Consider the following 8,777-nt stretch of genomic DNA (forward strand, 5'->3'; position numbering starts at 1 on the left):
CACACACACACACACACCATAACGTGTAGAACAACAGCAACAGTGTAGGCCCTACATGTGTTGTCCTTCCAATGTGGATGCAACCCCACTCCTATAAAATCCTTAGTACGCTAATTTTGATAGAATCGGTTATGGAGGATTCGTGAAAATATTTTGTGGAAATGTCAAATGTGTTACTTTCTCTGGTGCCAACTGTCTATTCTTAACTGTTTTGTCACGTTTCAGGCAACATTAATGTTTATGGGCAATTCCATGGTAACTGACGCAACATTCAGACATTTTTTAACGTCTTGATTATTGTTTATTTTTTTAAAGTATTCAATAAAATTCTTAAGAGCATTTTTGATTGAAATAAATATGTTGTGACAAAGTCATGTAAAAAGAAAATTTCATTGCATACAACCTCAGCACAACTACAATCACAAATGAAGTGTGGGTAACTGACGCAACAAAAAAAGTAACTCGTATTTGACATGTCTTTGAACTTGCCAAAATTCTCTGAATCTGAAGCATCAAGTTTTCAGGTATACATAGAAATGTGTAGTGCACAGGTAATCTATGATCACTAGAACAAGAGAACTAAGTTTTCTACAAGGAATTTTTTTATTAATGGGCAACTGACATAAAAATAAAAGTAACTGACGCAACATTTGCGAATCATAAAAATAAGAACATATTTTTAAAATAATACATTTGTCTTTGGCAACTGGTTCATCCAAATTGTAAAAAAAATATATAAATCTTAAGAGGGAATTTAAAAAAAACTGACAATAGGGGCATGTTCAGGGTGGTAGGTTGGGGGTCAACCCCCCCCCCCCCCATTTCCCCAACCCTATCCCTGCTCAAATCAAATTATTATTATTTTAATAAGCATATACATGCATTTGTCATGATGAATTTTACTTGTAGAATGCAAGAAATTGCATTTTAGGTCATCATGTTCTCACAATCTCTCCCCCCCCCCCCCCCCACACACCCCAGTAACTTGGGCAGTTGCACCCTCAATGCCAGCCAGTCTAAACCCCCATTCCCATCACAATTTTCTGCACACATGCCTCAACAATGAGACAACAGCTTACGTTTACATGTACATCTTGATTGGAAGTGTAATGAATTTTTTTGGGCAATTTCCAAGTATATATACTGCATTCACTTTCTTTGACATTACCGAATGACTGAACCGAACCAAATGTTTCATACGAAATCGATGGGAATAAGGCAAATATTGTAAATAACCCATATTCTTTCTTTAAAATCTGGGTTTTTTTCATTCTCAGCATGCTGCCCTGTCTCTTTTTTTGTTTGATTTCACTTTACCTTGCTCCATTTTACACTATTCTCTGTTCTTTTCCCTCTACAACCTCTTTCTGTCTTCATTCAAATATGCTTGATTCTCGTTCATTTTCTAGGTTGCTGTCTTGGGGGATATTCTACTAAAAATATCAGCAACTTGGGATATTTTCAGGAGTAGTAACCAATTTATCAAATGAAAGGACATTTGCTATTTAGAACTATTAAAGGGGCAATTTTATAGTTGCATAATACATTTTCAAAAATTATTATTATTATTTTATTTATCTTTTGAAATATAAAGATTATTCTTGAATTAAGTTACATGCCCATAAAATATTACAACCAAATAAGAATTATATCATCAGGTGACCAACAGTTAATTGTGTGAAATCACATTTTTAATTTCAGTTGCAATTCCACAATGACAAATGATTGTTTGTTTTGTTGAATAACTGATGCCAACTGTTTATGTACTTTACAATTTTAACCAAGAATTCATGGGAAACCACTGGGGCAGTACGGTGTAATGTTGATTTATTTTTCTGAGTTAATTATGAAAGATTATGTATGAAATCATCTAATGTGTAGTTATTTATCATAAATAAATGTAAAAATAGCAAAATAAGTGACTTGCCACTACATGAAACTTCAATTCTAAATTTGTATTACCGGTACTTATTACTGAACATTTACATTACCATAAACGGTGCTGATATACTGTTTACAATAAACGGTGCTGTACATATATTAATCTAAGCTAATGAAACAATGTCTACCTCTGACATCACAAGCAATACAATATATCTAATGAAACAAATTCTATGTGCATCTGACATCAAAAGCTATAAAATATATATCTTGAAGTATAAGGGTATATGCATTGTTGCTTGTGAAACTGCTAACATCTACATACATTGTACATGTGTACATGTATCTATTTAAAAACAGTGTTAACTGAGTCATGATTATTTTATTTTTGTGAAATAGACATCTTTAGATTAACTTCTAAGGAGTGACAGTATTTGAAGTTCTTGAAAACTGTTTTTTTTCTATAGTTTTACACAGATGTGATAATACAGAATTTATAAAAGTTACAAGTGCAAAGGTCATGAAAATTCTGAAACTTATTGTTACATTTTTTATAGCACTCACTCTAGTTTGGGAATTAACACATTTCACAATCTTACATTATGCCTCCAAGAAATATAACAATGGAAAATAATGTATGTGTTATTGTGTTGCGTCAGTTACTGACTGGGGGAGTTACGTCAGTTACCAATAAATGTTAATTCTTGGTGTGCCTACGTAGATTATTATGTTGCCATGTTGTGTAATCATGGCACAACTAAGAGAATAAAAAACAATATAATATATGGTAGCACTGTAGGAGGGCAGTATTAAAATTAAGCTTCAAAAGGTAACTGACGCAACGAGGTCATGCTATAAGTTCAAGTTTTTATTCATAAAAATCTATTCCAAATTTATTAATTTGTGTTGTTTGGGAATTACCATTAAGATCTTAGAAACAAAATGCAATACTTACCATTATCATATTCATCCAATTTTAATAACATCTTTGAAAAAAGATTTCAGTGCAATTTGGGTTCTATTCTTAGGAGGAAATGGCATCAATTAAAGATGGCCGCCAGGTCACATGACACACTAGTGCACATTGATTTATTAATCATCGACTATTGGATGTCAAGCACATGACCATTTTCAGAGGAAACCCAGTACATTTTGCCATTAGCAGCTAGGCATATATTTTATAAGCACTTTTCCCACAGACAGGACAACACATACTACGGTCTTTGATATATACCAGATGTGAGGAACTCGGTGGAAAGGCGACCATAAATAATCAGAGAATAGGTTCACCAACGAGGTTCGACCCTGCCACCAAATCACCTCAGACTGCGTTCTCCGCCCTCTTGGGGATAGAGGGGCGGGACGTAGTCCAGTGGTAAAGCGCTCCCTTCATGCGTGGTCGGTCTGGGACCGATCCCCGTCGGTGGGCCCATTGGGCTATTTCTCACTCCAACCAGTACACCACGACTGGTATGTCAAATGCTGTGGTATGGTACATATAAAAGATCCCTTGCTGCTAACTGAGTAGCCCATGAAGTGGTGACAACGGATTTCCTCTCTCAATATCTGTGTGGTCCTTAACCATATGTCTGACGTCATATAACCGTAAATAAAATATGTTGAGTTCGTCGTTAACTAAAACATTTCCTTCATTTCTGGTTAGGGATCCAGTGCCCCACATCACAAAACCCCACCCCATTCCGCTTCCTACACTCATGTCTACACCTTTGTACGCAGGGAAACGAACAAACGAATCGGGGACGTGTTAAAGAAAAACGCCCCCTTTCTTAAGATCTATGCCGAGTACATTCAAAACTACGAGAGGGCCAAACATCAAATAGAAATGTGGAGGAAAAAGTCGACGAAGTTCTCGTCTGTGTTGACAGAAATTCAGGTAAGTATCTTGTATGTATGTTTTTCTTACACACCCGTTGGTGAGAACACCATGCGTTATTTTCGGTTATGTATGTTTGTTAACACGTGTACGTGTGGTAACAATTTCAAGACATACGATTGGCTGCTCCTAGGTGATGACTAGGTCATCAAAAAAAGAAGAAGTTTGTTTTGTTTAACGACACCACTGGAGCACATGCATTTATTAATCATCGGCTATTGGATTTTGGATATGTAATTTCGACATAATATTATAGTCTTAGAGAGGAAACCCGCTACATTGTTTCAGTAGTAGGAAGGGATCTTTTATAGCACATACCACGGCCTTTGATATGTCAGTCGTGGTGCACTGGCTGGAACAAGAAATAGCCCAAAGGGTCGATCCTAAACCGACAGCGCAACAGGCAAGTGCTTTATCACTGGGTTACATGCTGTAAGTACTAGTATCTTGTATTTGTTTCTAAGAAAATGTATAGATATGTGTTGTTGTTTCAGTAGATGTGTATATCTCTGTCTGTCTGTCCTTTTATCTGCCTTGGCAGAGGCCTGTAAAAACATTAAGTTCAAGGGGACACACACTTTTGTGGGGGTGGTACGAGGACCATTTTTGGTTAAAATATATTACCGAATGATAAATAAAGTAAATGTGTTTAGCCGCTCCCTTCATCGGTCTTTACACGCCTACTGTCTATTTATCTATCTGTATAAACTGTCTGTCTGTTCTTCGGTCTCTCTCTCTCTCTCTCTCTCTCTCTCTCTCTCTCTCTCTCTCTCTCTCTCTCTCTCTCTCTCTCTCTCTCTCTCTCTCTCTCTCTCTCTCTCTCTCTCTCTCTCTCTCTCTCTCTCTCAACCCTTGATAACACTAACACACAAATTTACAAAGCCTGTCACTGTGTTTGTATTTTTCATTACTATACACCATTAAGGTTAGTCGAGATGGTAACTGTAATCTAATGCATGTTTCAGATCCATCCAGAAAGTGCCGGCATTCCTCTTGACGGTCACCTACTGGAACCGGTCCAGCGGGTTCCAAGATACGAACTCCTACTCAAAGGTAAACTGTTGGAAAACAACAAAATGAGGGATCACACTAATACTAATAATAAAGAGTGGCTGCAACCAAAGCCTGCACCACAACTGGCCAAAGGCCGTGGTATGTGCTATCCTGTCTGTGGAAAAGTGCATATAAAAGATCCCTTGCTGGTAATGGAAAAACAGCGGGTTTCATCTGATGACTACGGGTCAGAATTATAAAAATGTTAACAAATTGACACCCAACAGCCGATGATTAATTAATCAAGGGAGCTCTAGTGGTGTCATTAAACAAAACAAACATTAATTTTTACCCACCCATAGTGTCAGGACATTAACATTCAATCTGACATTATTGACAGTCAATTCGCCTTTGTTACTCCGTACTTCACTAAACTAATACATGTAGTAACTGAAATTTGGTCTAAAATACCAGGTGTTCCCTTATCTGTTTCTCTCAGTAAGAGCATAAACAAAATGGTTTGCTATAAATAGAGAATAATACATGATTGGCCGTTAGTTACCATTTATCTCAGAATGAGGTGTTTTAAAATGTATCTAACGAGCGAAAGCGTTGGTGACCTGGTCATCACCTAGGAGCAATCAGTCGTATGTCTTGAAATTGTTAACACACATATGTTTGTTAACAGGGTATGTGTTATTATAAATAACGCATGGTGTTCTCACCAACGGGTGTGTAAAAAAAATAAGTGTTGAAGAAAACACACTATCGACGTAGCTAGATCCTGCCAGGCGCCTCCGAAACGGTTGTAATACATTACAGTCAACCGTAACTACGATCATTTTAGGAAACGAGACACACATAGACATATCTAAAGATGTTATTGTCTCTATGTTTCTGTTGTTATCACATACATTACAAGTAGATTTCAATATTTTGAAAGGTTGGAGTCTAGGCAGATGTTAGTCCTAATTTATATTAAGTTAAGTTAATTATGTAATAAAATTACTTAATATTAACTTGAGAATTTTACTTCCAGAATATTTAAAGAACATACCCGATGATAGCGATGACAGAAAAGCTGCAGAAGGTAAGAATATAATACGTGTAGTGTTATGCCACAGCATGATTGTGTAACTAAGAAACATTCAACATTTACATAACGAAAAATCTCGCCATTTTTGTTGTTTATTTCCTTTAAATCGTGTGGTTCATACGCATACAATTCTATTCAAAATATTATTTTAAAATAATAATAAAATAAAATAATAAAACAAAACCCTATACAAACGAGGGGATGTGTATTGGGGGTTGGGGGGGGGGGATGGTTATACATGTTGCGTCAATAAACAACATAAACCTAGCTACGATTAGGAGATAAACATCATCTGATGTGCGATGATGTTTATCTCCATTCTACCATGGCTAAAACGTGTTCATTGTTGGAACTGTTTTTAATTCGTGGAGCAAAAAGTAGTGAATTGGCTAGACACGGCCATCTTTGTGGTTTGGGTCAGCCTTTCAACGCTAACGCGCTGTTGACAATTAAATCAAAACATACGACTGTAGAAGTTCGGACACATTTAATCAATGGTTATAAAGGAAAATTCATGAACAAGAATAAATAAATAGAGTTACAAACTATTTTCAGTCATGGTCAGCTGATATTTATCTCCGATAATTTGATCGTCTGCTACTGTTTTGTACACTACATTTAGTTACTGTTTAATCTTGTACTAACTTTTTTTCTGTTTTTCGCTTGTTCCCTTGAGTTCCCCGTCGCTGGGTTCCATGTCGTCATCGAACCATTCAAGATTTATTTCTCTTTCTGGATCGAAAATATCCACCAGCGTTCAGATGTCAAACGTAGCTGTCATCATGGCTTCTTTGTTGACAAGCAGCTATTCATATTCCTACCCCAGTAAAGAGGCCTAATTAAATCAGAGGTTGTTATTGTAAATTTAACACCTCTAATTTAAGGTGTTTAGCCAATCAGAATAGAGTATTTTCCAAAGTCATGGTAGAATTTAGTGTAATTTATTCAATATATGTTTTATGATTACTCAATGAAACGCAACTGCCGCAGTATTGCAGCTGCTATATAGACTGTATATAGTGATGTCAGAAGTGTGACATAACAATATTGTGACACCACCCCACCTCTGGGATGGGGCGTAGCCCAGTGGTAAAGCGCTCGCTTGATGCGCGGTCGGTGGCCCCATTGGGCTACTTATCGTTCCAGCCAGTGCTCCACGACTGGTGTAACAAAGACCATGCTATGAACTATCCTGTCTGTGGAATGGTGCATATAAAAGATCCCTTGCTGCTAATCGAAAAGAGTAGCCCATGAAGTGGCAACAGCGAGTTTCCTCACTATATATATTTGTGTGGTACTTAACCATATGTCTGACGTCATTTAACCATAAATAAAATGTGTTGAGTGCGTCGTTAAATAAAACTTTTTTTTTTCCTTTCCACCCCACCCCACTCGTACAAAAATGTACGAGTTTGTTTTGTCACGATCTGTAGAGATACAGTTAAAAATCTGGCTTGCGCCCTCACCCCACCTCCAACTCCAGATGTCGTTCCTACAGGTCTGTATGGCTCAAAGCATGAAACAATAAGATAATTATGTAATCTTTTCTCTAATAATGTTTTTTGTGTGGGTTGTTAAACACCTTTTCCTTCCAGATTATTGTGGGCGGAGAGGGGAGTCTAAAAAAAAAAGGTCATATATGTCAAATAAGAGACATTTTTGTCACCTGTTCTCATGATAAAATGTCTGTTTATTTAGATGCCTTGAAGCTGGTGGTGGAGGCAGCCAGTCATTCGAACCAATTTCTAAAACAGATGGTAAATACACAGTTATATGTGTTATAGAAACAATGAGTGGCATAGACGTTAACACATGTAACACACTCACATATTTACAAAAATATACACACTCACTTTTATATATATATATATATATATATATATATATATATATATATATATACACACACACACAAACATACACGCGTGCACACACATAAATACACAAAAATACTCACACACTTGCATACAAAAATACACTCATACACACACAAAAATACACAAACATGCACAAACATAAATACACAAACATGCACACACATATAAATACACAATACACACATTCACATACATACAAAAAATATACACACTCACATACATTTATACACATGAATATACGAAAATACACACACACACACACACACACATAAATACACAAAAATACACATACACATACATGAATATACAAAAATATACACACATACACACACACAAACATACACACACAACACACACACACGTATATACATACACATGCACACACATAACATACACACACACAGAGACGTATACACACACACATACACACACATAAATACACAAAAATACATACTCACATACATACAAAAATACACTCATACACACACACATAAATGCACAAACATGCACAAACACAAATACACACTCACATACACATGAATACACAAAAATACACACACACAACACGCACACAGAAACTTATATACACACACACAGACATACACTTATACACACCACGCACGCACGCACGTACACTTACACACACAGATAAATACACAAAAATACACGCATACATACACACATATAGACAAAAGCAGTTATACACATACAAGCAAATGTTGTGTATATTTGTTTCATGACACTTCGGCACATTTTAAACTGCGTCTATTTGGTGTCTAACATATGGTTATTTTGACACTGTCGACAGTGAGAGAGGAAAGGAAAGGAATGTTTGATTAATGACACCTTGGCACATTTTAAACTGCGGCTATTTGGTGTCTAACATATTGTTATTTTGACACTTTGTCGAGAGTGAGAGAGGAAAGGAAAGGAATGTTTGTTTAATGACACCTTTGTACATTTTAAACCATTTGGCTATTTGGTGTCTAACATGTGGCTATTTGGTGTCTAACATGTGGCTATTTGGTGTCTAACA

The 8,777-nt window shown here is 36.3% G+C and overlaps 1 long non-coding RNA gene across 1 annotated transcript; it reads left to right on the forward strand.

The window, feature by feature from the left end:
- Positions 1–4,749: 4,749 nt before the first annotated feature.
- LOC121387559 lies at positions 4,750–7,626 on the forward strand. Its single transcript, XR_005959842.1, has 3 exons — positions 4,750–4,828; positions 5,808–5,858; positions 7,563–7,626. It is a non-coding gene; the product is annotated as an uncharacterized LOC121387559 (long non-coding RNA).
- The last annotated feature ends 1,151 nt before the right edge of the window (positions 7,627–8,777 follow it).

The sequence above is a fragment of the Gigantopelta aegis genome, chromosome 13 (assembly GCF_016097555.1).
Source record: "Gigantopelta aegis isolate Gae_Host chromosome 13, Gae_host_genome, whole genome shotgun sequence".
Classification (NCBI taxonomy): Eukaryota; Metazoa; Mollusca; class Gastropoda; order Neomphalida; family Peltospiridae; genus Gigantopelta; species Gigantopelta aegis.